The sequence below is a fragment of the Lissotriton vulgaris genome, chromosome 2_1 (assembly GCF_964263255.1).
Source record: "Lissotriton vulgaris chromosome 2_1, aLisVul1.2, whole genome shotgun sequence".
Lineage (NCBI taxonomy): Eukaryota > Metazoa > Chordata > Amphibia > Caudata > Salamandridae > Lissotriton > Lissotriton vulgaris.
This window is the reverse complement of record NC_141687.1, coordinates 1,883,073,216-1,883,101,072: the sequence shown is the minus strand read 5'-3', so window position 1 is coordinate 1,883,101,072 and position 27,857 is coordinate 1,883,073,216. Positions and strand designations below refer to the sequence as shown.

The following is a 27,857-nucleotide window of genomic DNA, read 5'->3' as shown; positions in this document are numbered from 1 at the left end:
GTAAATTAGTGTCATTTGCATGAGTTTTCCTCAGAAACTAAAGTGAAATATATATATATATATATATATATATATATATATATATATATATATATATATATATATATATATATATATATATATATATAGCAATGGCACAATTAAAAGAGCGTTTCCCTAACTGAGGTGTAATTTGAGCTATGGCATAATGCGAGATATCAGAGCGTTGATGCAATGAGAGCGCTGCCATAATCTGGGCACGTGGGCAGATCGACTAAAGCCCAGGCGCCCATCTACCCTACAGCCCCACACACATACCCTACAGCACTTTCAGCTGGAGGAAAAAGCTCAGACCCATAGCCAGATATACATTTTTAGGGGGTATGACCAAACATTAAAACTGTGTTCTATAAGCGCATTCTTTCCCAAATACTGGATGCACTACTAAACATCATTTTTTAGTAGGCACGGTGAGACATGGCACCGCACACCTGAACAGAGCCCACAAGGAGGGTCAGTCCGTGAAGAACGATGTGGGGAGGCGAACGCGAAACGGGGAGGCGAACGCGAAACAGGCAGACTCAACCTGGCACTGCCAGCGAGGCTGAGCAGCCACAAAGTCGGGGCGCCTCGGCTCACTTAAACGCCACCGCCCCCCAACTTCAAAGTGCGTGCTCAGACCGAATGACACACGGGCGGAGGTGCTTCATTTTAAACGTTAGTGGGTTTGTGTGTGTATGTGTGCTCGAGAGTCACAGGACGGGCAGCGCGAGGCGAACACGTCGTTCAATAATAATCAGGGCCGAAATGAACAGGATGCACCGAGGGGCAGGCACCCCTGATCCGGAAACAAAGGCTGCGCCGTTGATGGGGGCAGCCTGGTTCTCTCTCGCGGGGCGCCGCGAGGGTGGGCATGCGAGGCGCTAAGGTAGGCAGGGGGCGGCGCCACTCATTCAAGCAGTAGGGCGAGGGGGGACGCAATACCAGTCAGACAGGAGGGAGGGAGTGCAGTGTGTGAAGGTGAGGTCGCGTGGAGACGTCTGAGCTCGGGGACCAGACAGGAGTGAGGGGGTGTCTGCGATAGACGGGGAGGAGGGGGTGGCAAGTGCCAGAGATTGCCAGATAGCGTGAACTGAAGTCTGGGAGGGAGATGGCCTGCAGGTGCTGTGAGGTGGTGTGGCGACACGTGAGATGGGGAGGGTTGCCTGAACTGAGGGGCATCACGAAGGGGGCACTGGGGTGTAATGTGGCCAGACGAAACAAAATGCGTGTCTGCCCTGTGAGGTGGGAGGGCTTCGCATGTATAAGTGGTGTGGACTGAAGTGAGGGGAAGTCTGCCCTAGTCACGTAGAAGCGGTCCAGACATCAGGAGGAGAGGGATGCCTAAGCTGAGGGGCATAAAAAAAAGTCACTGGAAGGATTTGTTGCCAGTGGATGAACGAGGTGCGAGGAGGCAGTGGTTCAAACACCGAGCGAGGTGGTGCAGACTGAAGTGAGGGGGTGTCTGATCCAATCCCGTAGAAGGAGTAAGAGACAGGAGAAAAGAGAGGCAGGAGCTAAGGGGCATCAAACAAGTGACTGGGAGGTATTGCAGCCAATGGATGTTAGGAGGACATGCTTTACACATAGAGCGGAAGCGAGGAGGTGTGTGGATTGACGTGAGGGGATATTTGGACTAGTCAGTGGTTGAAGTGCATAACAAAGTATGGGTACAATGTGGTCGGGTCAGTGACTGAGGAGAGGCAGTCCCAGACAAGTAGCTAAAACAAGACGGAGGGAAGAGAGGGGAGGGGGGAGGAGAAATGCGACACGGCGGGAAGGGGAGGGGGCGGAGCGGGTAAAATAAACAAGACGGAGGGGAGAGGGGAGGAGAAATGCGACACGGCGGGAAGGGGAGGGGGCAGAGCGGGTAAACAAAGACGGACGTGCACGCGCTTTTAAGCTCAATGCGCATGCGCATTGAGCTTAAAAGTCACGGGCACTGCAAGGAATCGCCACGATTCCTTGCAGTGTGGATAAAGAGTAGATAAGTCCCAATACTCTCGCCTTGCTCGATGCGCATGCGCATCGACAGGCGAGACCTAAAAATTACAATAGGTGCGTAAATCACACAGGGGAGTATAATCTCCCTAACACAAACCTAAACAGGTAAAACAACCTCCTGTGCATAAACCATATCTAGAGGTATCAAACAGGGTGAGCAAAACAAACCATACACAATACATTTCCTAGCACCCAAAAGCAGTAGCACATAAACCACTTTAGCACATAAATCACACTGGGGCCTGCCACCCTATAAAAGTAACCATCCCCCTCGCCAACTGGCCATATAAAAAGGGGGCTCAAATGTGCTATGTCCAGAGAGTCAGGGGTGCTGCCTAGGCAGCGAAAGTCAAGGTTGCGCCACTGCGCCAAAACCTAAACGTTGCAGCTGCCCACTACTTACTGGGCAGCTGAGAACAATGAACAGGAGGCCTAAACGCTGCAGATGGCACTAAGTGCTGTGCAGCTGTGGAGGCCAAGGTAGGGAGAAAGGAGTGCGTCTAACGCCTGGGTTTAAAAGCACATGTCCCCTGAAAGAAATACCTAAACGGTGCAGCTGTCCACTACTTGCTGGGCAGCTGTAAAATGTAAACTGCGGCATGGGCCCTCACTGGCCCGTAGGAACAAATTGCGCCAAACGGAGCCATCTGGCTCTGGAAGAAAACATGTCCCCCAAGGAGTGCACTGGCTCCCTCTGGGCCAGCCATAAAATTATGGTGCCATCGTTGGGGACCTCGGGCTTGGGATATAACAGTGGGCCCGATACTGCCCTCTAAGTGTAAGAAATGCCCCCTCGGTGGAACGCAATGGCTCTGGGGGAACATGGGCCCCGGGACCTCAGGACCCCCACGAGACCCTTGAAACAAAGGAGGGGCATCCGTGGAGCAGCCCGCAACGGCGGGTCCACTCATCCAGCAAGAAAGGAACTTGTGCCACTCTGGAGCGGCCCGCTCTCCAGGCGGGACCGCTCCCACTCTGCCTCTCCCCATCCAGACTCTCTGGCTGAACTCACCAGCTGAGGGGGTGGGGGGGCGGAGGCAGAAGTCCTCTATCAGCGGCGGCATGCAGGGTTCTCCCGACTCATGAGAGCCCCGCCCGACTGTTCCCTGGTTCATCCGGTCCCCCATCTCGGGACCGGGACTTAGAGTGGGGCCCAAGAGGCTCGGGTGGCTTCTCACCGGTCGGGGAGGAGCGGAAGTGGACCCCGCAAGGCTCTGGCGTGTGTTGTCGGCCCCGCCCACAATCAGGCGGCAGGCCGGACATCTCCTTCCGACGCTTTTCCCGGGCTGCGGCGGTGAAAAGCACGGGGTGGGCACCCGCTTCAGGTTTAAATAAGGCGTAAATGAGTGGTAAGCTTCCTCCAAATCGGGCTAAAAAGCAGGGTAGGCTCCTGCTCGAGTAAATCACGCATGAGCGGGGTGGGCACCCGCAAAGTCCATAAGGAGGAGGGAATCCCTACGAGGGGCTTCCCTAGGTGAGGGCTGCAGCGCTGCGCTGCTCAGCCCCCAAGCTCTTCCTTTCTTAGGGAAAGTAAATCAAAAGCGCGCTCAGTCCCACAATAAGGCACAGGAAGGTTGCTGAAGGTCCTAGCAAGGACAAAAGCAACCAGAAAGGTCCCAGAAATCCTGGAGATCAAAGGATGGAGAAACACAGCTCCAAGCAAGGAATATCCTCCAGGTATCCAGGGGCAGGGCAGGGCCCAGGGAGGCAAGCCTTCCCCTGGGTCCCAGCAGCAGCATGCCTCTGGTAGATTTAAGTCAGGAACAAGAACATTTTCAATGGGTCACAGCCCCTTTTTATACACAAATTCCTTTGTTTCCAAAGGTGCAGGCAAGGGGTGAACCAGATGCAACTAGTTCTGGAGCACTTTGTTTTGCTCAGCCCCTCTCCCTATTCACAGGACAGGCCAGGGACATCAGATACACCACAGGGGATGGAGTCAGCATTGTGGTGGGAAGGCCCAGCCCTATTCCAGTCCCAGGTGCAACTCCTCCCTCTCATCTACATGCAGATCTCCCTATTCGCCACCAAGCAGACCCATCCTGGCTCCTGGAGCCAAGCACCTCAGCCAGCCCCTGTCACTCACAAGCCAGACAGCCAATTCACATTCACTGCACACAGAAATGCCAACTTCTAAAAGTGGTACTTCTACACTAGACACATTAAATCTGTGCACACCGTCGCGCAGCATTTAATCTCACGAGTTCGCACATACCAAACTCGCCCCTGCACTCCTCTCACATCAGAAACTACCATGGACACACTTATCCCCCATGCATTCCTATGGGAGTGCAGACCAATCTCACCACACACACTCAGAGAGCGCACACACTTTACACTGGGCCACCGTGCTAAAGTGCGCAGAGACCAGAAATCAACTAACATCATGTCATTATTAAAGGCAAAAAGTGCAGGGGTGAACCTGCCAAAAGGGCCAAGTCCAACAGATTCCTTCTGCATGTTTTTCCTTGCTGAGATTTCTTGGCTTTTTAAAGCGCCGTTTACTAACATAAGGCTGAAATTCAACTAGTGTTATGATAAGCTGCACTTGCTTGGTTGGTTTTTCCAGTATCAGCCAATGCAACTTCCCTAACAGGGTCAGCTGATCAAACCAACCCATAATCTAAATTGGATCAGATGTTTTGAAGAGAATCCTCAGTGGATGATACCCTGGCAACTTTCAATTGGCTGGTACCTGAATTTTAGACGTCAGAAGAGACCTTGACTGGAGTGGCATTTACCAGTGGTGGAAGAGTGGTTAGATCCTGTGAATGGGGCAGTTTAATTGAGGACAACTTCATTGATAATAGGCGTAGAATAGGACTGTATTGTTCAGAGAGCTAGCAAGTCAATGGTATGAGTTCTGTGAATCGGGGAGTTGAAAATGTCGAGTCAGAGTCCTCCTTCGTATTACTTCCCACCTCGGCCATGGGGTCTAGTTCATATATGGAATCTGTGTCTGACTGACTAATAAGTGATGGGATGTTACATGGTTGGCCGGTAATTAATGCTACTGTTATTATACTGGAGTGAAGTTTATCAAGTACCTTTTTAGTGTCACTGATACAGGACGTTAAGTTGAGTCTCACTCACAAAATACACTGACAAAATGTTGTTCTCAAATTTTATGTCTTGCAGATTGATTTCATATATGGTCCTGAGAAGAATCCCACTACTCTCAGGGATTCAAAACGCGTCGACCTTTTCTCTGTTGTTTTGTTTTTAGGCCAATCATCTGAAAATTGATTATTTGAAATGTTAAAACAGATTATTTGAAATGTATGATGGCTTAATGAGTTACATAGTGTTTAACTAAGAAATATGCCATATAATTCTGTTTTTTCTTGTATTTCCCCCTAGAATCAAAATAAATAGTACAGAGTGATTTCGAATTTTCACACACTCTTTTTCTTTCTCACCACACTTTTTCCTTCTTGGATGTATGCTGTATGAAATGTTGTGAGGAATGGTTGAGTGAATTGTGATTTGATTGATTGACGTTATTTCTTTTGGCACTTATATTTTATCTTTACTCTTCTTGTAAATATATTAATACACAGTTTTTACTATTTGGAGCTCTTTTCCCATTTTTCGATAATGAAATAAAGGTGTTTTGACTTAAAGTTATTGTCAAACACCAAAAATCCTTGATTATAAAATAATTCATTCTAAATTAAAAATAAAGAATTATCTTTGAGATTAAACTCTGGACTGTACGAGTGGTCTTTAGAGATGAGAGATAGATTGCTCATCTGAGAACTAAGTTTAAGTAGTTGAGCAGTATTGGCATTTGTTTTGTTGATCATCATTATACTGGAGGAAGCACAGGATTTTGGTGGAGGAGTACACAGGGGCTATTGGCCTGGAAGGACCTCTTCTAGCTTGGGGGCATAGTCTGCGGTGGTTTCTAACTGAAGAACTTTGGGTACAGTTTCAAAGCTTCCAAGACCTTCTGACTGGGACTAAGCTACTGATAAGCAGCCCTTAATGCATAATTGCTTTGTCTTCACTGGTAATAATAAACTCACTGGTTCTTGAACCAGATTTATTGGGGCCATTAGGGGCTGATGCCAACTTCAATATGGTTAACGCAGAAGCAGGGAGTAGAAGATGTGGTCCTCTTCAGTTATGCACATTCCATTGATGGTGCAGTTATTATCATTAGTCTCCAGAAGATGAGAGCTTCTGTTAGTACTCAGAGTCTCCTTTTGAGAGTAACTTCTCATTTACAATATCTGATGGCTGGTAGCTATCTCGTGATGATCCAAATTATCACCTGTTGTTGGTCTTTGATTGGTATTTTTGGTAAACCAGTATCTCTAGGAAGGGGCTTCTAGACCCACAGCAATTATTACTGATGAACACTAAGGCATTAACCTGCATTGAACTAATGATCCAACTGCTGCCAATGTGATGGGCGAAACTGACGGCTTCAGGTGCATCTCCTGCACACCGCACCCAGCCCACACAGGATGCTCTGGACCATGATCATGTTCCAAACCAATATGAACACTTGTACAGTCATAAAAATATTCTTCTTAAACGCTTACAACTCACCTCCTTTGTTTTTTTAAGGCTTGTCATGATCTCTGCTGTTTGCTCACCTTCTGCGGCTGAGCAGGTGCACAAGCCTACAGAAATGAAGTGATTCAATCATACAAAAAAGAAGAAATTGTGTAAAACCCAATACCAAGTGGTAATAGACAACCTGAAAGACTTTGGTCCACACGTAAATAACTACATCACAGCAAAGACAACATACTACATCACATCCTCTCAGCTACCAACAGAAGCATTGTGTTCTCTCAAGTCACCAAGCACTGTCTCTACCCATTTTTGGGCCCACTATAGGAATATTGCATTGGCAATTCTAATGCCATGTCCAGGCAGAGAGAGGAAATTGTCAATGTTTCGACCCATCCGCAGAACAACAGATCTCGCCATTTTGCCCTCATTAAACTTTGGGATGTTATCCTTGGGAGTAATTCAGGGATCCCATTCACCCCGATGGTGGGGTAGGTTTTCTAATCATTGTAGTTAGTTTGGGTGTACTAACCAGTGTGCATTTAATGTTGCAGACCACCTTGTTACATTTACTGTGATCAGGATTCATTAAAATCCAATTGGTTGACATAATGTTATGGATTGTCCATTCCACTGCCATGGTCAGTGTTTTTCAATTTTTTGTGTTGAGTCCTATGAATATACCACGGGGTAGACACTAATTGGATTCTTTACCACACCTAGGTTGTCTCTATGTCCTGATAAAGACCCGCATGCGGAGGTATACATTTCCCTCATTGCTTAAGACGGGTCGAAACATTGACAATTTCCACTCTGGGCCTGTAACATATCTGATTATCTTTAGGATGATGCATGCCTGAGTAGATGGCATTATTCTGAATAGAAATCTAACAAAAAAGAGGTAAATGATAATACATGTATATAGGCCTAACATTGGTTTGGTTTACCTTCAATGTACTCCAACCAATGTTGTGTATATAATAATTGGGATATCATGTTTCTTATTGTTCTGATTTTTTCTTCTATCTTTCCACATTCACATTTCACTTCTCTTTGCACTTTCCTTTTTTTTTACAACCACTCACTGTAATAATGATCTATTGATGAGTATCTATGTATAAGGATTATATAAACAAAAAGATTTTGTCTTATGAATACATTCGTCTTTTCTGTTTTTTCTCTGGTATATAACTCTCTATGTATAGAATAACTTAAAGAATGATCATTTGGACTAAATAGTTTAGTCCTTCAAGCCATTTTTCTGGCCTGAAATAGGTGCGTCAGGACCATTTGTTGTTTAGACTGAATATGTTCCCAGGTCCTTTGACGCTTTTTAGGAAAACCCCATTAGTTAATAATGGTACCAGTTGGATAGGGACATCACTTCGCACCCACACGTTGCAGACTCCTGCACATTGAACTCACTTGGTAAACGCACAACGGGAACACACCACACTGATGGAGAGACTTTCTTGTCTCTATTATATAGCTCATTCGGCCAGAACACATGCTGGGGCATATAAATCGGGGTATTTCCTGGCTTGGATTATCCTACAGCAACAGCCCAGTCACCCGATAATGGAACTACGAGCAGCCAATGGGGATCTTCTCCACACGCAAACCACCATAAATGCTGAACTAACACAACATTTTCACTCCTATACCAATCTGCAACCATTGCCACAGCAGATGAAGTGGACTCGTTTTTATCTGGTGTATCTGTCCCCTGGGTGACACAGGAACAGAAAATGGAACTCAATAGCGCTCTCACCCTCTTTGAGATTCGGGGGGCTATTCGTGCCTCTGTTACTGAGAAGACTCCTGAACTTGATGGTATACCTCCTGAATTTTCCAAAACCTATGCCCCGCTCTCGGCCCCACACCTGTTGACAGTTTATGATAAAGCCCTTGAGGCGTCCTGATTGCCAACTACGTTACGTGAAGCACTGATCATATCTCTCCGTTAACCTGACAGGGACCTGACTGCATTGGGCTCTCACAGGCAGCTGGCCCTCTTAAACACCAATTACAAAATCCTGGCCAAAGTACTCGCCGATCGCATGGCACCAGCATTCATACACCCAGACCAGAATGAGTTTGTTCGGGCCTTTAAAAAATACCCTAACCTACATAGATTCTTCCAGAATATGGAATATAGTCCTGGCTTCTGGCCAAAGGCCAGACTGCATGGTGCTAGATCTGGAGAAGGCATTTGATTCCCTGGAATGGTCTTTTATGACTATTCTAGGTTTCTGCTGCAATACGACTTAGGGCCTCGATATGCATGACTGGTTAAGCTTCTTTATATCCTTCCGCTGGCTTGGATAAAAACAGGAACCCTTATTTCTGACTCCATTCTGATTGGCGGAGGCAGAAGCTGCTATATTTCTCCCTTACTTTTCTCCCTAGCTATTGAATCGCTGGCACTGGCTCATTGTACTTTTAGCCAACACGGGGGGATCCCAAACGGAGATGGTCTGCACGCAATCTCTCTGTATGCTGATGACCTACTGCTATATCTGAAAGAATGTTACTGACATCCCGGATACAGTGGCCTCCACCTTAAATAGATTTGCAGGCTTATCAGGACTCAAGGTTAACTGGACCAAATCTTGTCTCTTTCTGTTTCATCCCACAATGTCTGACCCTGATTTTTGCCTTAATGAATCGTATTCGTTTTACCTGGCAACCCACTGTGTTTCAATACATGAGTATCCACATTTATCACTCACCTTTTGATTTATTTGAGGGAAACCTCACAAGAGCAGTGTCCTCAGTGCATGCTCAAATGGGATTCTGGCAACCTCTCCCACTCTCTGTGGCAGGTCACGTCGCCCTTATTAAAATGGTCATGCTGTCCCAGGTATTATATTACTTTGCTACATTCCCACTTTATGTTTCAAAACTCTTTTTTTCTTCACTTGAGAAAACTAACGTGGGCATTAATTTGGCACATCACACGTTACTGGGTGGCACTGCAGAAGCTTTATTTACCCATGGACAGGGGAGGTCTGGCAGTCCAACATTTTGAACAGTACTATTTGGCCTCCCAACTCCAATGTGTGGCCTGTCGGGTAGCGGGCCTATACATCATAGACACTGCTACTTTCTCCCTGGCTTGGGACCTATCCGCCCTGCTCCATTTACTTCACCCCTGTACGGTGGCCTGATGTCTGGCCCTACATTTCTGCGAATCACTTATCGCTGTTACAAGCAATGGCTTTTTATTACTAAATCTGTTCTCCCTTATGCACAGGCACTCTGTTGCTTGGTACGCTATGCAGAGGCTAAATGACATCACAATTGGAATTATCCTCCTGGCAGGAGGCGGGGATAGACACAATCGGTGACCTGTACCAAGATGGTGCTCTTATCCAACTAGGGACATCCTCCACTATAATTCAATGATTGGAGTGTTAGGCAACAAGTGGGGAGATATTTAGCAAGAACATCCCACGTGGATCACTGTTTAACGCCTGCATGTAATGGGTGTGGGAGCATATTAGGCACACTGGTTAGCTTATTCTATGCAACCCCATATGGTAACACCACTCACCTATTTGCGCTGTAACTGGGCTACAAACCTAGGTCGTCCCTTTAATGATACTGAGTGGAGTTTGGTAATGGAAGGTCCTGTCTGAGTCCAGCAGAATGCTGGCTTCCACCTGACTCAATATTTCATCCTTCACAGAGCTTACCTTACCCTGCAGAAAATCACTCATTATTTTATGTATACTGATGCTGCCTGCCCCCAATGTAGTTTCTCCAATGCTGTTTTATTACACATGCTGTGGTCTTGTCCATCGCTGCACCATTTTGGCATAGGTCCCCTCTCACCTGACGCATTGAACGGGGTGCCAAGCATATTATCAAACTTAAATAGAAGTCCCCTGAGGAGGATTGGATGGAGGCCCTGGCGAGTCCTAGGGGGGCGGCGATCTCCACACGCCTGAGACGTATACAATTCAAATACCTGCATCGCACTTACTTCACCAGAGAGCGTCTATGGAAGGCGGGTATGATAGGTTCTCCCACTTGCATACGGTGCAGCTCGGAGGTAGGCACACTCCTACACACCACATGGGGATGCTCAGCGCTGCATAGGTTCTGGACCGGGGTCTTTAGCTGCTTATCAGAGGTACTGTCCTGGGAGCTCCCTAGGGATCCAAAACTGGCCTTATTACATGTTATGAAGGGGGTGGGGGCAATCGCTATAAACGTCATATACTGCTACTTGGCCTAACGTTGGCAAAACGGGACATTGCTAGGGCCTGGAAGGCACCCTGGGCCCCGCCCCTCGCCGTCTGGAAGAACGGCTTGAACTTTTGCATGGGGCTGGAGCAGCCCATTTTTCTGGCCAGGGGGTGCCCCCCCAAACACTTCCGGATATGGAAAAGGTGGGCCGATTACCGGGGGCTGGACTTGGAACCCCCACCGGAGAGCGACGCCCCTCCGACAATTTAGCAGATGGGGGTCGCTGAAGGTGCTTATGTGGTGCTCTGATGGTACTGGCATGTATTCACTGTAAATATTGTTTTTCTTTGTAATCTAGTGAACGGCAGCAGCGCAATTTGGAGGTGGAATTGGGTGGGGGGGGTGTTTGTATTTCATCAAAACGTCTGACGATGTCATTACTGTTTAACTATTGTGTGCAGCAGACTCCGGAGTTCGGAGCTATGCATTTGTATGTGTGCAGACAAAATCTGTAAAAAAAAAAAAAAGAAGTCCCGACCTCACTCCACTCACTGCTTGGGAACGCTTCGTGCCTGCCTATGCCCAGGCGGAAAGTTTTGCACTCCACAAAAAAGACACACTGGGACTACACAAATATCCCCTGGCTACCTGCAGGGATACCTGATTAGTGGACTTCTAAACTGCTATTCACCCACGGAAGATCCCTCTACTTGACATCCAGTAACGGTGAAGATACTGGTTCTTTTGTACTATCTATATGTGGAGGATGTTCCTGCCTTCCCCACAAAACCCTTGTATTATTTCAATCTGGCTCATGCATCCCATACTGGATGTACTGTGAATCTTCTGAAAACTCCCAAACTCCAGTAATACCAGGTCACATGGGCCAGCTGAACTAAACAGGCCGACTATGACAAGTCAGTTGAGTAGCTTTACCCCTCTATCGGAGGATAAAATAAATTATCTGCATTTAGCAGCAAAATATGGGTCTGCAACAGACCCTTGCCCTCCGGCTATAATACATTTGGTCTCAGATAAGATCAGTAAGCAACTTGCTCCACTTCTGAATAACATCATGAGAGCATGAATCTTCCCCACCTCCTGGAACAAGGTGTGTATTAGGTCAATTTTAAAGAAACCATCCTCGGACCCCTATGTGGTCGAAAATTATCGGCCCAAATCTTGCCTACTGTTAGCGGCAAAAATCTTAGAAAAATCTGTGAATCAAGACGGGATACCAGGAGCTTAATACCATCCTAGACTATTCCCAACATGGCTTTAGACAACAGCACTCAACCGAATCAGCCCTAATTATGGCCACTGAGAAAATACGTAGACAACTCAATGGCGGAGGAAAGGCCATTCTAATTCTACTTGACCTTTAAGCCTCATTTGACACCGTGAACCTTCAAGTACTAATTCAAAGGCTGGAGGCAATAGGAATCAAGCAGGAGGCTTTAAGCCTTCTTGCCTTATTCCTAGTGGCAAGGGATCAGAGGGTGCAATGGGACAAATAGAAATCAAAAAGATTCCCCCCATGGAGTTCCACAGGGGTCAGCCTTGTCCCCAACATTATTCAACATTTATGTGGCACCTCTGGCTGAGTTGACCAGGAAGCATGGTTTCTCATCAGTATGATTTGCAGATGACACACAACTTGTCATCTCCATCTCTTTAAGTTCACTCCTGATACCGTTGCAGGAAAATTTCCTGGCTATCTGAAACATATTATGGACTGGATGCACTAGAACTACCTCAAATTAAACACAGGAAAAACGGAGGTGATGGAGTTTGGGACTGCATCACCGCTCTGGAACAAAGAGTGGTGGCCGGCTGAGGCAGGTCAATGCCCAGTACCCTCGGGAAAGGTCAGGAATTTGGGAATCTTGCTGGATGAACAACTAAGTTTCGGAGGCCAGATTACTCAGTTAACATCATCCTGCTTTTTTCAATTAAACATCCTACATAATATTTCCCCCTTTATTTCCCTGGACCTCCGGAAATCGGTTGTAGTCGCTTTGATCCTTTCACGGATTGACTTTTGCAACGCCCTTTTCCTGGGCATGAACGAGCGCCAACTGTCCAGACTACAATCTCTGCAAAATGCTGCAGCTAGAATGCTGCTAAACACTCCAATTAATAGCAGCATTAAAACACTTCATTGGCTGCAAGTGAAACAGCAAATTGAATTCAAGGCTCTGTGCCCGGTTTGGTGGTGGAGCAGTGGTTCTACAGAAACTATTCCATGAGTACCTTCCACGGCGTAATCTCTGATCTGCTAACAAAGGTCAAGTCCAGATACCTAGAATACAAAGGGTCAGACGGGTAGGTAGAAGCCTGACTTATTGTGCGTTTAAGTTATGGAATGAATTCCCAGACGACATCAGACTACAACCTTCCAGACCTCTTTTCAGGAAATAGCTGAAGACTAGGCTATTACCCAGGTAGAAATAAGGCACACCACCTTTGCTAACCCATTTCCTGCTACAGTGCCAAGACGCCTCGGCATTCGTGGGCTCTATAAGCTTGCCACTTACTTACTTCTGTGTGTTGTTTGGATGGGTGCGGAGCGGTTCGAGGTTTATTAGGATTGACAAACTGAATGTCTGCTAAGATTGATATGGCTATTACTCGAGTTATAGCCAGATGATGCCGGCTTCGAATTATCTGTCAGCCCATCGTCAGGCATTGTCTTTATTTTGGTTACTTGCTATGTGTTCCGCAGATACTCTCCTCTCATTTCCTTTCCTGCTATATTTATCCAAAATATGAACATGCCTATCTGCCCATACATCAGCTCATTTGTGTGGACATAATGTTACTGACATGATAATGTGTATATTGTTTATTTGAAAAACGAAAACGGTAATAAACAGATTTAAACTAAAAATGAGAAGGAATCGTTTCTCGCAAATAATGAACACTTAGAAAAGGGATATTATTCCACGCTTGAATTTTAAATACACATCCCAGGTACTCTATAATAGCATTGTTTTATAGCTCACAAATGCCATATTGAGAATCCACTCACCAGGCTCACGCTTTAAGTAAGTGTGGTGCAGGGCAAAGGGAACAGGGTGATCATCATGTGCTTTGATACTTCTGCCATAGAATGGACCTGTCAGAATTAATCTTTTGACAAACTGAAGATTGTATGCCACAGAAGATATTTCAGTGTACTTCAGAATCCCCCAGACATTCACAAAGTACAGGAGACTCAAAGACCCCCTTCTATAAATCACACCTTCCTTCTGGTAACATTGAATTATGACTGCATTTGGATGCCTTGTATTTGGTTCTTGTATTTAAGACAGATTTTCTAAGATCTCACATCTGTTAGCAAGTACTTGGTAAACGCCAGTTCTTGGGATGAGTATCAAGTTCCATTAAAATGGCTGACTGTGACAGGACTGACATTAAAGACTCCCAGTAGAGTATTTTTAAATCCAACAAATGATGTGCCATTCTTGTTACAGGTTACCCAGTGTTCATAAATATCTTCCAATTTCTTTTACTGGGAAGAATGGTGGGTGAATGAAGCATGCTGAGATGATTGCAGGCAATGCTCCAAAGGCATACTGTTGCAATGACCATGCACTGCAAGTGATTGCGAATACTCCTGCTGTCAGCACAAAGGGGCTATAATATAAAGTACAAAGCAGTTGGCAGTGTGCTCTATTACTATCAAAAAGGCATTTGTCTGTTGTGTAGTCATATGCTGTCACAGTGTACCCGTGCATGGCAAACCATGCACCATCATGACCAGGGATGGTTGTCGCCAGTTTTGTGAAGATGCACTGTAGGCTTATGTAAGCAAGCTAGTTCAGACCTAAACACAACTATGAGTGTGGGTCTCAGACATAAAGATTCCACTTAAAGGACAGGTGAGGTACACAGGGCACACATTCCTTTTGCCCAGCCGCCGGCCAGTTAATAGAAGGGGGCATGACCCCAAAGTGAGTGGGAGGGACTGGGGTATTGATTCAAATGCTTGTCCCCGGGATGTTCTATACCCATGAAACCCAGGGGCGTGGAGACACAATTGTCTTCCACCCTATGGGTCCTATTTGCGTCTTTTCTTTCTTCCTTATTAGCAACAACTTAAGGAGAAAAGAGGACGCTGAAATTTCAATGGAAACAGCTAATTTCTGAATGCGTGGCCTGTCAGATTAGAAAGATAGGCTTTTTATGTTACCTGTTTGCATACTTAATGCTGAAAAGCAGTTTCCCTGTGAAACCTTGAAATCGCAATCAGATTTTATAGTATCAATGTCAGGTGCACTATTTGGGAATACACATATACGAACAGGGATATCAAAAAAGTATCAATATTGAATACTAAGAGAGATAGTGAGCTTTGTACTATTTGAAAATAAGTACTGTTGAAATTAATCATCGTGAAATGGTAATAGAACTTCTTTGTGAGGACATGCATATATCGCTGCCTATGCATACTATACAACCAGCTTTTACAAAGGCAAGATTTTCAACATTTCAAAAATATGATAATTTAAAGATCTTTTTGGTCATGCAGACCAAGCTGTGCATTGTGCCGCCGGTGCGTCACTTTTAACATGGGAAAAAGTGACGCAACGGTGGCGCAAGGCTTTCATAAATGAGGCCCTATGTGTCAGTCTACTTTCTGATGAAAGGTAGGTGCGCCGTTTACTTTAGACCATCACTTATCTACTTAGCCTAAGGCGAGGTGAAATCCATATTAGTGGACCCAACGGGCAGTGGATCACCTCATTTATTGCTTCCAATTTCCAAATACTACCTTAAGGCTTTTTGCCAAATCCTCATGCAACCAGTGAGTTGAGACTCACTCAGAAAACTAGTCTGTGCACCTTTAACTTTTACCTTCCACCTCTTGCTTCAATACTGCACACCTATGAAATTAAAGTTTTTCAGGGGCGGCTCCCTCTGTTTGAGCTGAGGAGCGTCACCCCACTAACCAAGTCCAAAATATTCCAAAAAAGCCCCAGAGATGAAAAATAAAATAGTTATAAAGTTAATTTATTACCATTGTATTTTTCATCCTCCTCATCTCGAACCCAGTGTCAGGACGGGGTGGGACTTGTTGAATGGAGAAGTGTGGCTCAATGGTTAGAGCGGCAGACCCTGATGCAGAGGTTTAGCCTGGGACCAGGGTTCAATTCCCGCCTCGGCGGGTCTTGGGCTCAATTTCCGCGGACCTGATAATTCTCGCCTCGGTGCCTATTCTAATAATGGGTCCCACTCTGCAACTCTGGGCAATAGCTTGCTTAATCTCCACAACGGCCCCAACAATGCTAGGATCCCTGGCTTCACCTTGGGGGTGCCCAGGAGTGGGCACTTCACAGGGAAAAGCCAGGAAGGGTTCCACAGCAGTATGCGTACAAGTGCCTGAGATACCCCTTCGGGGGTCGATTTGGTGCGCCATACAAATACTACTACATTTACATTTACAATGGTAGCAGCAAGGAGGAGTGTTGGTTGGCTGCCTGTGCACTTTTCGGAGTGCACATGTCCCTTTGGCCGGCCATCTTGCGACAACCAGCCAGACATGCACACTTTGAAGGCTCTAACTCAGCTGTCTTAACACAGCCAGGTTCCTGCAAGTGCAGGGCTCCAGTGTCCTTGATAGAGTCCGCTCCCTCCAATCCTAGTGCTGCTCTCATTCAGCATGAGAGCAGCACCAGGATTTGTAAGGGGAGTTGTTGAAGGTCCGGTGCTGGAGGAGAAGATGAAAACGGCTCCCCACCCATGATTTGCCCACCCCACCACTCTCTAGTGCTGCCAGCTGCAAATGAATATTTTATGTATGCAGTTGACATGCTAATTTTTTTCAGTTTTTGAACCTTTAAAGGGACTTCTAGTTTCCTCAACTCTTCTCATATCAGTTTTGGGGGCTAATACATACTGGATAATTATGGATTTTATGAATCCTAATCCCATGAAGTCTGGGGTTCTGATCATCTGACAGTAGTGAAAAACCTGGGAACTCATGGATTCAGACAATGTTAAAACCTCATAATCCAGCTACTTCGAAAAGTTGTTCAAATTTCTTAAACATTTCAGAAGAGTTCTGGCTTTTTATCGTAAATCATAAATGTTTTTGTCCAATCTATGTTTTACTTCTACAGCATGGTCTCCGTGATATTTCACACCACTCTGTACAATGGCCACAATACATCCAGAATGAAACCTTTCATTGCTTGTGTACTAAACTTGCATCTCAGGATTAGCACCCTGAACATACAACATTTGCCTTTAATTACATCTGTACAATTCAGAAAATATTTTACCACCACAGCCCTGCCCAGTTGAGAGATACGTTACTCCCACTCTTTATGGTCACCTGCTAAATCCCTCTAAAAGTACCTTCCACAAAACTGTAATAAGTTTGGAGGCTGATCTTTCAGAGGGGAGAGTCCTAATTTTTTTAACTCCCTGTTAGGTAGATTAAGAAATATACTCTAAAAACTAAGGTCTTTCAAACATAAAAAGACCTGGCGTTTGCCTTCTAAGTAGTCAAGTGTTTATGAGCTGTTTCTATGGCAATGGTAGCAGAAGACACTACCTAGAGGTTTATTTGCACTCAATGTATCCTCTATGATACCAGATAACATAATATAAACTATCTACCAGACAAAGGGGTTCATTTGGTCTTTGGCAGAGCGTGAATACTGCTGCTCCCGTCCTGTCAAATGCATGGCCTCTATGCTATATTAAGAGTTGCAGGAAGTGCTTGATTTCTGAGCACTGAGCCTCGGCTGGATCCACATCAGAAACTTCTGATGGCTTAGTCCCCATAGGGCTGTCAGGCCATTCAGACATACACCCTACCCTATTAAGAATGAGAGACCAACATTAGATTTCCCTGCCCATGACAGCCCTGAGAGGAATGGCAGTCGCAAGCATATTGGAAACATTGATTTTTTTGTTATTCAAGAACAAACTCCTACTTTAAATGTTTATTCTTGAAAAATAAACTATGCTAAGCTGACAAATCAAACTCTCATCAGAACTTCACTGCCTTTAAATGAGTCGCCACCAAGAAGGCTTCACTGAAGGCAGAGTGATCCTCATCTGCCCGGCAGTGACCTCTAAGTATGGTGGTGGTTTTCCACCAGGAAGGTGACGGTGATAGACATTCCCAATGGGGCAGTTTGTTGGACTGCCCGCCATACTCTAAATAACAAATGTTTCCCCTTCTCATAATGGCAGTGCCAGGCCATTGACTTGTTGAGGTAGTGAACAATGACAGAGCCTAGCCACTGCTTCACCGGGCCACTAACCGTCAATGCTTTATTAGCATCAGTGCATAAAGAAAGGATGCAGGCGATGTCAAATGAGTCTTGAGACCGCATTGTATATAAATGCTAGCAACCATCTTCAGGCCTTCGCGACAGATCTTTGGACACTCATTTTTGGACGATCTAGCTCTCATTTTACCGTCATTTTCTGTAATTTTCGTTCTGGCAGCCAATTGGTAAAGCATGTCTTAGCTGTATGTCCAGCCAAGGCTATGAGGACCACTGGAGAAGGTGCATCTTAAAGGTGATCAGATTTTTGAACTGTCAAAATCATCCTTGAGTGGAATGTGGAATGGTAGGGAATTCTACCGGAGGAACCTTGAATCTGAAGTATACTACCACCATACTCTTGGAGCTTGTAGATCGGAGAGTTTGAAGAAAAATGCTGTTGGACCAGAGGCTTCGGGTAGGTATGTAAAGGACAGATCGCTTATGAAGTTCTTCTGTGATGAAGCATGGAGTGCCAATGCTAGAGAGAGGCCTTTAGAATATAAGTGTTTCTATTGGTCTCATTTTTAATTCAATTGCTTTTTGCTGAGGGTATATTTCAAATTGTCTTTTAAAACCTCATATGCTGCAACTGGGTCTAGTAAAAAGATATTGATAATTTGTCAACAGGAAATGTATTTCCATTAGATACACCAGTGATGTTTTCTTGACAAAGTAGAACCATGGAAAATAAATGTTGAGCAGATACGCCTCTCTTAAAGGGCATGGCAAATAATTAAATTACACCGAGGTAGTCAGGGGTAATCTGGGAATTTTATATATCAGGAAAGGGGAAGGTTCCAAATTTGTCTGGGCATGTGTCATTAAAATGTGTCCAAGGCCTGCAGCTCAATGTCCCGCCCGGTATCAACAGTCCACGAGTGAGCAAGAATCTTCTGTAGGTGCTCTGTGCTCCTTCCCAGCTCCCCAATCCTGGATGTTCCAGGGCCAAACTTCAAAGATAAGACAAAGGAAATCACATGTCTAAGCAACTCCCATTGTATTTTCCCAATGCTGGAATACAATGTCCTTTGCTTAACTGTTTCATCTCATTTCTCCGATCCTTGAAATCTTTCCCATTGGAGACCATGGCCAATTTTTAGCCGTTATTAAAAAAAAGCTGTTACCTTTGCAATTTGTTAATCTGTTTTTTTACTTTTTATGAGTGGCTTGCAGTTACAATCCCACAGACTTCCCAATGTATAATGAAAGGTGCCATAAATTACATTATTGTGCATCAGAATCCAGAATTACAGGTTGCTTAATTCATCCCACAACCAATGTCCTGAGGAATGGACATCGGTGCAGCAAGAACTTAGTCCAGGATGAGGGTAGCCGCCAACTCAACAGTGGATAACAAAATATTTTACCACGACCAATGAAAATGCTATTCGGTAGTATTCAAAATAAGCAGTATTCAAAGATGGACCTAAAACCACATAAATGTAGAGATTTTTTGAGACTCACCAAAGAGCAAGTAAAAAAGTAAATTGCCATTAAAAATGCTGTGCTCCAAATTACCAAAGAGGTTGAGTCTCAGAGTGCTGGCCACGGGGGACCCTGCTTGGAATCTATGGACAGCATTGAAGGAAGTTTGCAGAACTCTGATGGCTCTCTTGACCTTGAACAACAAGCAAAGGACCCAGGGCTTAGTGACCTGAATGAGTTCAGTTCAGTGAGGTTCTCGGTTTGGGTTTCTTTTTGCGAAATCTACAATGAGTGCATTTATGACTTACTGGAGCCAATATCTACTAACAAGTTTCACAAAAGAAAGACCCTGCGGCTTGCTCAAGATATGAAAGGATGTTCTTTTGTGAAAGATCTCCAGTGGATCGAGGTTTCAGACTCAAAAGAAGCTTACAAACTATTACATTTGGGGACGAGATGCCAGAGTTTTGCTAGCACTAAGCTGAACAGCTCTACTAGTAGAAGTCATAGTATATTTACTTTTCGGATGTTAAGGGTTGAAGATGCTGAAATACCCAGAGTGTCCAAAGTCATTGAATTGTCATTATGTGATCTTGCTGGTTCAGAATGATGTGCAAAGACCCGAAATGAGGGGGACCGATTAAAGGAAAGCGGAAACAGTAATACATCTTTACATAAACTTGGCAAATGCATTAATGCATTGAAAAACAACGAACAGGCAAAGCTTCTGCAGCACGTACCTTTTCGCGAGAGCAAGCACACCCACTATCTACAGAGTTTCTACTGTGGAAAGGGAAAGGCGTGCATGATAGTAAATATAAGCCAGACAGCCTCTGTTTATGATGAGACATTGAATGTGCTGAAGTTCTCTGCAGTTGCACAAAAAGTCCTGCTTAGACACCTCAATACTGCCTCCTGTTCTTCCGTTCAATGTTTCCAAAACAGCAATGGATGTGTCCTTGCTCATGGATAATGCAGACAATAAGTTGACCTCAAGACGGAGGGCCACCATTCTCTGGGATTCTCGCCTCAATGATGTGATGGAATCTGAATATGGGAATGGGGACAGCGAGGAGGAAACAGAAGACCAGGATCCAGAAACCTCTCTTAATGTGCAGACTTTAGAGGTGGAGATGCTGAAAAAAGAAGATAGTAATATTATTTTAGATGAAAAGGAATATCAGCAACTACTGGAATTAATTGAAGATTTGCAGAAAAAGCTTGTAAATGAGACTAAGCAAAACTTGCTCATCGAACTGAAAATCTGTAAAGAAATTGCTAAAGAATTTACTGAGCAACTTGTGCAGAGGGACAGCCATTTCAGTGAAAGCCCTAAGAAGGAGCGAGAGTTGCTGGAGGAGAGAAGTGATGAGCGTCTGGCAATCTTTCAAGATTTAGTAAGCAAATGTACCAAAGAGCCAGAGACTTCAGTGGAGGAAATAACTACTGAATCTTCCTCTTCAAATGCCACAGTCCAGAAGGAAGATGGAGGTTTACCTATTGAAGCATTTATTGATTCAATGCTAGAAGGCTTGGTTTTTTATTAAGGAGCGGGCATTAGCTGCTCACTTGCACATTAACGATTCAGAAAAGGGGGTGGTGATGAACAGAGTGTCTGAATTAAGCAGACCACTCTTACCCAGTCCAAAGATCAGGGCTTGATCCATCACCGTTATTTATCTCACTGCCCCATCCCAGCTCAGAACCTGGCTATATGCAAATCAGTCTGTCCCTGGCCCAGTGCATCATGGGAACAGGGCAGACTAAACTACCAAGCCAATTCTTCACCAGAAAGGAGACAAGCTACCGGGGACCGGTTTCTGGCATTTCAGCCGTTTTCGGCCCGGCTTGCTTGAATCCTGATGGAGCAGTGAGAAAGGGACTCATGTCTGAGTATACCCTGCCACACCTATAGTGGCCAAAAACGATTCAGAAAAGGGGGTGGTGATGAACAGAGTGTCTGAATTAAGCAGACCACTCTTACCCAGTCCAAAGATCAGGGCTTGATCCATCACCGTTATTTATCTCACTGCCCCATCCCAGCTCAGAACCTGGCTATATGCAAATCAGTCTGTCCCTGGCGCAGTGCATCATGGGAACAGGGCAGACTAAACTACCAAGCCAATTCTTTACCAGAAAGGAGACAAGCTACCCGGGACCGGTTTCTGGCATTTCAGCCGTCTTCGGCCCGGCTTGCTTGAATACTGATGGAGCAGTGAGAAAGGGACTCATGTCTGAGTATACCCTGTCACACCTATAGTGGCCAAAAACGATTCAGAAAAGGGGGTGGTGATGAACAGAGTGTCTGAATTAAGCAGACCACTCTTACCCAGTCCAAAGATCAGGGCTTGATCCATCACCGTTATTTATCTCACTGCCCCATCCCAGCTCAGAACCTGGCTATATGCAAATCAGTCTGTCCCTGGCCCAGTGCATCATGGGAACAGGGCAGACTAAACTACAAAGCCAATTCTTCACCAGAAAGGAGACAAGCTACCGGGGACCGGTTTCTGGCATTTCAGCCGTCTTCGGCCCGGCTTGCTTGAATCCTGATGGAGCAGTGAGAAAGGGACTCATGTCTGAGTATACCCTGCCACACCTATAGTGGCCAAAAATGATTCAGAAAAGGGGGTGGTGATGAACAGAGTGTCTGAATTAAGCAGACCACTCTTACCCAGTCCAAAGATCAGGGCTTGATCCATCACCGTTATTTATCTCACTGCCCCATCCCAGCTCAGAACCTGGCTATATGCAAATCAGTCTGTCCCTGGCCCAGTGCATCATGGGAACAGGGCAGACTAAACTACCAAGCCAATTCTTCACCAGAAAGGAGACAAGCTACCGGGGACCGGTTTCTGGCATTTCAGCCGTCTTCGGCCCGGCTTGCTTGAATCCTGATGGAGCAGTGAGAAAGGGACTCATGTCACCATCAGGATTCAAGCAAGCCGGGCCGATGACGGCTGAAATGCCAGAAACCGGTCCCCGGTAGCTTGTTTCCTTCCCAGTATAAGAATTGGCTTGGTAGTTTGGTCTGCCCTGTTCCCATGATGCACTGTGCCAGGGTCAGACTAATTTGCATATAGCCAAGTTCTGAGCTGGGATGGTGCAGTGAGCTAAAAAACGGTGATGGATCAAGCCCTGATCTTTGGACTGGGTAAGAGTGGTCTGCTTAATTCAGACACTCTGTTCATTACCACCCCCTTTTCTGAATCATTTTTGTCCACCATAAGCGTGGAAGGGTATACTCAGATGTGAGTCCCTTGCTCATTGCACCATCAGGATTCAAGCAAGCCGGGCCGAAGACGGCTGAAATGCCAGAAACCGGTCCCCGGTAGCTTGTTTCCTTCCCAGTATAAGAATTGGCTTGGTAGTTTGGTCTGTCCTGTTCCCATGATGCACTGGGCCAGGGTCAGACTAATTTGCATATAGCCAAGTTCTGAGCTGGGATGGTGCAGTGAGCTAAAAAACGGTGATGGATCAAGCCCTGATCTTTGGACTGGGTAAGAGTGGTCTGCTTAATTCAGACACTCTGTTCATTACCACCCCCTTTTCTGAATCATTTTTGTCCACCATAAGCGTGGAAGGGTATACTCAGATGTGAGTCCCTTGCTCATTGCACCATCAGGATTCAAGCAAGCCGGGCCGAAGACGGCTGAAATGCCAGAAACCGGTCCCCGGTAGCTTGTTTCCTTCCCAGTATAAGAATTGGCTTGGTAGTTTGGTCTGCCCTCTTCCCATGATGCACTGGGCCAGGGTCAGACTAATTTGCATATAGCCAAGTTCTGAGCTGGGATGGTGCAGTGAGCTAAAAAACGGTGATGGATCAAGCCCTGATATTTGGACTGGGTAAGAGTGGTCTGCTTAATTAAGACACTCTGTTCATTACCACCCCCTTTTCTGAATCATTTTTGTCCACCATAAGCGTGGAAGGGTATACTCAGATGTGAGTCCCTTGCTCATTGCACCATCAGGATTCAAGCAAGCCGGGCCGAAGACGGCTGAAATGCCAGAAACCGGTCCCCGGTAGCTTGTTTCCTTCCCAGTATAAGAATTGGCTTGGTAGTTTGGTCTGCCCTGTTCCCATGATGCACTGGGCCAGGGTCAGACTAATTTGCATATAGCCAAGTTCTGAGCTGGGATGGTGCAGTGAGCTAAAAAACGGTGATGGATCAAGCCCTGATCTTTGGACTGGGTAAGAGTGGTCTGCTTAATTCAGACACTCTGTTCATTACCACCCCCTTTTCTGAATCACTTGCACATTAAAGCAATTCCTGGAGGTGAAGAGAAAAAGCTTTAAGAAAAAAGACTTGCTCAACTTACTTCTGAACTTTCACAAACTCAAGAAGAACTAAAGAAAAAAAACAAGGAGTATATGACAGGGAGAAAGAGCTGAGTTTAGTTTGAAAACTATGATAAAACAGTGCGGTATATGAAAGGTGAAATGCTGTGCATTCCTGGTGGTGGCATAAAAGACTCAATCCAGCCGCGTTGCCCCCCGTGGCTTCTTCAGCTGAAATAAAGCACCCTTTGTGAAAAGCAGCGAGTCATCTATGACCCCGAATGCTACCCGGTGGCAGGGTCTCACCTCTAATTCACCTTGGGTTCGTTACCAAAATAATGAGGCAAGCGCTGGGAACTGGAAGAAAAGAAAAAGGTTTCTTACTCTTAAGAGTAGACCACTTCAACTGCAGACACCAGGATGTCTCAGGGAGGTGTTCTGCTGGCAACTCCTTTTGGCTCTTCCTTTTATACAGGTTTGACGCAATGCATTTGTTTCATTTATCATGGTTACAAGCTTGGAGTCTCCGCCCCGGGCAGGTTGTCACACAAGCCCAACATTGTTTCATCAACATGGTTACACAAGCCCAACATTGTTTCATCAACATGGTTACACAAGTCCAACATTAATTCTCCTCCCACCCAGGTCAAAACAGACAATTTAATCTTGCAGCTGGACCTTGCTTCAGGGTATAAAACATGTGAGACCGGCCAGATCTAAGAGTCCATTCTGTTGATAAAAACAGGTCCCATTGTTGGCAAAAACAAGTCTTGCTGTGTGCAGTGCAATAAACCATGTTCGCAAGAGTCTGTTTGGTATTTGGAACCTGTTTGTGTAAGGGTGTCCATTGGGTTTGCCTGTAAACAGAGATGAGAGGAAAAACGAGTTCGTGGAAGCAAGTTGATGTTTGTTGTGGCAATAGTTTATAGCCCCCAGCTCACATACCAGGTTGGTCAGAGGGATGCTAGTAAGGGCAGGGTGAAACAAAGGTGACCAACGGAATACAAAATGGCTGCAGTTGGTCGGAATGACTGCAGTTTATGCGCACGTAGGAACTTCCATCAGACAAGATGGCGCAGGTAATGTTTATGATTGTCATTTTGCTTTTAACAGTCGCCCCTTTGAACATAACTAGCCAGCTTGTCAGTCTATTTTGAAATCCATAATGTACTGTATCTCTTGTTCATACATTACTCTAATTTTTGTTAGCTGAGTGTCCATAGTCTTAGGACGCAAGGTACTTATGCAAAGAGAACACAAAGGTGGAATACAGTGTACACCCAAACAACAACCACATATTGCCAATACTGGGACCAAGAGAAACATTGAGATTTTCCATCCCCAGTCCTTCAAGATGCCCCAAAGCCAACTTCCAATTGTCCAAGGCTCTGATCCTCGATGAACTTCTTAAGACAGTCTGTGGAGATGTTTGATTGCTTCATAGACAGAGGGTGAATTATCAGGGATGTATATGTAGCAACTGCCACTAATAATGCGACATGCTCCTCCACGGTCCGCTAGTACCACTTCCAGAACCATGCGGTTTTGTAGGACCACCAGACAGACCGCTTGAAGCTCGGCAGTGTTGTTGGTGAGAATACCAGCTATGACACTCAGGGTGGTTTCTACCACTTGAGACAGATGTCTGATGTCTCTGCTGTTTGCCATCGGACCCCATAGCGGGACGAGCCCTTTTGCTGCGTCAAGGAACTGTGATGCGGCAGAGCCTGCTTGATCAGTGTCTTTAGAACGCTTTTCTTGATGATGCTCTGCAGGGGTTTTGTAGGTTGGTGGCAAAACAAAGGCGATGTAGCACTTGCCCCTCCAGTTTCTTGGGAGCCAGGTGTAAGCTTTGGTTCTACAGACAAAGTACATATTGGGTGATGCAACAAATGCTGGAGGGTTGGCAGTGTTCAAAGTCCTTACAATGTTACAAGTGCTGTGACCCACAATCTTACTCCCACGGCCTTCAATGCATACAGGGCCAGAGACGTTCACCACAGATAGGGCCACAGTCAGTGTTGCAGCAGTTCTTTTCTTCAGGTAGGAAAATGTGGCTCTGACAGGATTATTGAACACTTTTATTTCCACTCGTTCTTTGTAGGGGACATTCATTGGGAATGTCGCATAGGAGGTGTGAGGGCAAAAGGGAGCGGCTGTTCTTCCTGTTTTGTTTAGCCATAACTCGTTGTAGAACTGAGCGATTGTCCCATCGGAAGTGGCATTGTCTTTGTAACTTTCTTGTAGGAGCATCATCCAGGAAAGGCAAGATCCGTGAACAGGAAAGGGTGAAGGGACGAAAGGGATGGAATGTTCAGTGGCATGTGGTAGCAGCCCACAGACCCAACAGTTAGTGGCATTGGTGGCAAGATTGTGCAGGTGCAGCATATGCACGAAAGAATTATTCCAGAATTATTTGCGTCGTTCTCGGAGATGTGGCGACAGTGATACCAGATAATGTTCTTTCTTGGTGGTTGGTTGCATGGTGGGTGACATTGTTCTGTATGCAGGAGCATTTTCTTCAATAATCCAGAAGGTGACCATTAGCAGGATACAGGTGAGAAATGCTGCTACAAGTGCAATTGTCTTTGTGCTGTGCAGGTTGGCAGTCTTGGTGACTTTGCGGTTGCTGTTCAGGTGCTCAGTTTCTTCCATCATCTTCGAGAGGCTCAATGACTGGCAGGACCACAGACTTTTGTCCGTGCTTTTCCTGGTAGCATTGGTTGACTGTGCTACTGATCTGAGACCTTAACTCAGTTACTGGTCTGGTCATTGGAGCCCCCTCCTTTCGTTGATCTTAGATTGTACCCTTTCTTGAATGGCACCGTGGGGTCGGGAAATTCAGACAGTTGGAGGGTGTCTTCTTGTGGGTAGCAACTCAGAGCTGGTCGGTCTTTCGCGAGTACTTCCTCTTACACTTCCACCTCTTCACAGGTTGCCAGCGTTGGAAGGACTTTCTTGCAGTGATGGGCATGCAGCCAGTTTCATTTTCCTTCCACTCGGAAGGCAGTTCGAGTGGTGATCAGGGCTTGCCAGGGGCCCGTCCACCTGGGCTCCAGATCCTTCGTTCTTTGGAAGTTACGAAGTAGGATGAAGTCTCCAGGCTTTATCACATGTCCTGGGCCCCTGGATACGTCAGGCAAGGCCTGCTGCACCTGTTGGTGGATAATTGTTAGCTCGTTTGTCAATGTATGCAAATAATCTGACATTAATATGTTCGGGACATCATTAATGGAAGTGGGTCTTGGTGCCGCCCAAATGCTCATAGGCCTGCCGAAGACCACTTCATACGGGGTCAGTCTGTGTTTGGTTGGGGTGGAACGCATTGATAGCAATGCCAATGGAAGGGCGTCGGGCCATTTCAACCCGGTCGTGTCAACTATTTTGGCTAGCTTTAGTTTCAATGTTGCATTGTGTCTCTCTATCAGGACCGCTGATTGGGGATGGAAGACAGCATGGAACTTTTGTTTTACCCCCAACCCTCTCAGTATGTTCTGTATCACCTCGGCTATGAAGTGGGGGCCGTTGACGCTCCATAAAATTCTGCAAAGGCCGTATCTGGGGAAGAACTCTCTCAGCAACACTTTTGCAGTGGCTATGGCAGTATTGTCGCAGGTGGGATATGCCTCCACCCATTTGCTAAAAGCGCACACAACCACCAGGGCATATTGTAGACCATGGCATCTCTCTAGTTGGATGTAATCCATTTGAATGACTTCAAAGGGGTGGTCAGGGAGGCCCAACCCTCCCTGTGGTACAACTGTCCACTTTCCAGTGTTGTGTTGTAGGTAGACTATACATTGTTGTACTAGGCATTTTGCAGATTCTGCTATCTTGACATTATACCATACTCTGGTGATTAGTTCAATCATGGGGGTGGAGCCTATGTGTGCTGGTAAATGTGCCATGGTCAATATCGGGATTAGATAGGCATTGGGTAACAGCCATTTATTCCCGTCTCTAGTTCTCCAGCAGTTTTCCTTGTCTTTTAGTCCCACCCTTTCCCACTCTGTCAATTCATCTTGTGTGCCTGTAGTCTGTATGTCCCTTACAGTGGTCCTAGCGTCAGTCCATTGTTCAGCTTGTGACCTGGTCACATACATTCGTGTCGTAGTTCTGTCTTC

The 27,857-nt window shown here is 45.7% G+C and overlaps 1 pseudogene; it reads left to right on the top strand.

Moving 5' to 3' along the window:
- LOC147733468 (kinesin-like protein KIF20B) overlaps positions 1-27,857 on the top strand; it is a 90,588-nt pseudogene that overhangs the window by 42,363 nt on the left and 20,368 nt on the right.